This window comes from Lynx rufus, unplaced genomic scaffold, assembly GCF_022079265.1.
Source record: "Lynx rufus isolate CCGP_SWC_20201006 ecotype Redwood Valley unplaced genomic scaffold, mLynRuf1.p SCAF_5, whole genome shotgun sequence".
In the NCBI taxonomy this organism is placed as follows: Eukaryota; Metazoa; Chordata; class Mammalia; order Carnivora; family Felidae; genus Lynx; species Lynx rufus.
In genome coordinates this window covers 142876421-142879392 of record NW_025814867.1, presented here as the reverse complement: position 1 = coordinate 142879392, position 2972 = coordinate 142876421, and the positions used below count along the sequence as shown (strand labels likewise).

At 41.1% G+C, this 2972-nt stretch overlaps 1 non-coding gene across 1 annotated transcript; it reads right to left on the bottom strand.

The window, feature by feature from the left end:
• Window positions 1-2259: 2259 nt before the first annotated feature.
• On the bottom strand, window positions 2260-2361 carry LOC124527370 (U6 spliceosomal RNA). The gene has a single exon (XR_006965834.1). It is a non-coding gene; the product is annotated as a U6 spliceosomal RNA (small nuclear RNA).
• Between the last annotated feature and the right edge of the window lie 611 nt (window positions 2362-2972).

The window sequence follows — 2972 nt, the reverse complement described above, 5'->3', positions numbered from 1 at the left end:
GGGGAAGTAAGGGGAACCCCCTAAATGGGCTAGAGCGGAGTGCCCTCTTGTCCAGGTTTAAGGCTTGAACTCCCGGAGCCACCTCATTCATAAGCTTTAAACACCATATAGAGTCTACAATGTCTGTGTGTACAGATTAGATTCTTTGTATCTAATAGAGATCAGGAGAGTAATAAAGTGGATAAAAAGAGGCCAGGAACATTGTCAAACATCTAGATAGTCACTCTCTGCAACTAAATATGAAATCTTCATATAAACCACCAGATGACACTATTGCACCATAAAATACTTCCACTGACTGGTTCCATCTTGTAAGCTAAGTGGAGCTGCTACAACCACAGGTGTTTCTCCTTTGCAGCAGTAATTGGAATTATGCTTATATGGAGCACTTATTTGCACTTTTTCCGTAAATGAAAAATACAATTTTTTTGTTAGTAGTGGCTGCTTTAGGTACTTCAGTTATTGTTTTGGGAAGAAGAGAATCTAAAAGTTGTATTGTCTCTGACTGTGTATTTTATGATTCAAAATTATGAGTGAAAAAAAAAAAAACCTAAGCAACATGTGAATTGAGATATAATATCCCCACTGTGAGAATATATCACAGTTGCTGTGAAACTGCAAGATGAAAACAACATAAAATTCTCCAGTTCATAATTCATTCTTTGAATTGCAGCCTATTGTTTTTCTCTAAAAGCATAAAAACAAAATAGTTGCAAAATATGGTTTATATTGTTTACATATTTTATAACCATTTATGTATAAAATAGGTCTTTGTAGGGCGCCTGGGTGGCTCAGTTGGTTGAGTGTCCGACTTCGGCTCAGGTCATATCTCACGGCTCGTGAGTTCGAGCCCTGCGTCGGGCTCTGTGCTGACAGCTCAGAGCCTGGAGCCTGCTTCAGATTCTGTCTCCCTTTGTCTCTCTGCCCCTCCCCTGTTTGTGTTCTTTCTCTTTCTCTCTCTGTCAAAAATAAATTAACATTTATAAAATAGCTCTCTGTGAAATGCAGCTGTGTGGTTGAAGAGATTGAAAAGGTGATTGTCAAATAAGGGATTGTATGTAAAATACCCGACACGCATCCCACCCTTCACAGGGATCATAAGAAATGCATGCTCTTGTCTTTTCTTAAGAAATGGGGTAAGTGCAGCCATCCTTCATGGGAGCAGCCAGTGAAGTATCAGGCCGTTGCTTTACTGGAAGCATCACAGGGGGAGATGTCTGCTGTGACTCCCAGGGCATGAAAAGCATGGGTTCCACCCTTCAACAGACACTGCAGACCACAGTGCTCAGCAGTGAACCATTAACACCTTTTGAGAGTAGCTGATCCATTTTTCCCCCTGTTTTGTTCCATTTGTATTAAATCTCTAGGGCAAATTTAAAAGGGCGCCTCTGGGGGCAATTTTTGCTGGGATCTGCCTGGTGTATGGTTTCTTTGATAGCTTCAGAGCATTAGAACATTTGGTTGCTATGGTGACAATGCAGTTTCAAGACACTATTGGATAATCCAGAGGGTAACAGGCAAAGATGAGTGGCCTTAAGAGTTGGGATCATCCAGTCTTCAACGTAGATTCTGATATTCATGAATTGATGGGCTCCTGGTAGGCATAGATGGGGTGCATTCCTTAATTAAGCAAGATCTCTTGTTTGGGCCAATTAGACTCCAGTCATTCATGAAACTTTTCTTTCCCTTTCCTTCCTCCCTTCCTTGGCTTCCTTCCTTCCTTCCTTCCTTCCTTCCTTCCTTCCCTCTCTCCCTCCCTCCCTCCCTCCCTCCCTCCCCACCACCAGTTTTTCTTTCTTGGTATGCTAATGCCTTAATCTTTCTGTATTCCATTCATTTTGGTTTCAAACATTAGAAGCAAGTACTTTATTTGACTTATTTCCATTATGAGCTGAGTTTTGCTCTCCTTGCCCCCTTCCTATGTTGTAGTCCTAAGCCCCCAGTTCTGAGAATGAACTGTATTTAGAGATGGGTCTCTAAAGAAGTAATTGCAGATGAAAAAGGTGATTGGGGTGGGCCCCAATCTAATGACTGGTGTCCTTATAAGAAGAAATTAGGGCCCAGACACATAGAGGGGGAAGAGTGAGAAACCAAGAGAGTCCTTGAAAGCAATCAGCCCTGCATACCTTGATCTTAGATTTCTGAGCCTCTAGAGCTGTGAGATAATAATTCTCTGCTGTTGAAGCCACCCAGTCTGTGGTCCTTTGTTACAGCAGCCCCAGAAAACTAACACATCCGTGTAGGTTATTATTATTTTTCTTAAATATGGAACACTTCAAGAATTTGCACTTCCTCCTTGCACAGGGACCATGCTAAACTTCTCTGCGTCATTCCAGTTTTAGTATATGCTGCTGAACCAGTGCTCCCGTTCGATTATTTAATCCCCAAATTTCCCAGAGTTTTTTTTTTTTTTTTTAAATTGGCTGTTTTGGACTGACTGTCACAGCACACTCAGAAATTGTGACCGCATTTGCGTGTGTGAACAGACACTGAACTACCTACAGAATTTCTGAACAGTTTTATGGCACTTCTGACGGTACGACACATGAATTCATTCTCATCTATAATATCGCTGCTGTTCATAAGCATGCTCAGGAATCAGAACAGTCTTAACGATGGTGGTGGTGTATGGGGGCGGAAGGAAGGAACCCCATGACCAGAGATAAAATTTTGGTCTACAATGTCCTCTTCCTGTTTAACTGGCATAGCTCTTCTTCCTCAATATCACAGACGCAGGTGATAGCGCTCATTAAAAACCCTGTATTTGGGTGAAAATAGCGAAATACTGCAGATGGCAGCATGACATCAAACATGATTATTTTAGAGCAAAACTACTGCCTCATTTAGAGCAAAACTACTGCTTTCCTTATTTTGTTTTTTTCTTTTTTCCCCTTTTTCTTTTTTCCTAGCGGGTAAGTTACTGGAACCTTTTAAAAAATGATTATTTATGGTGCAAACTTGGAAAAGCAATT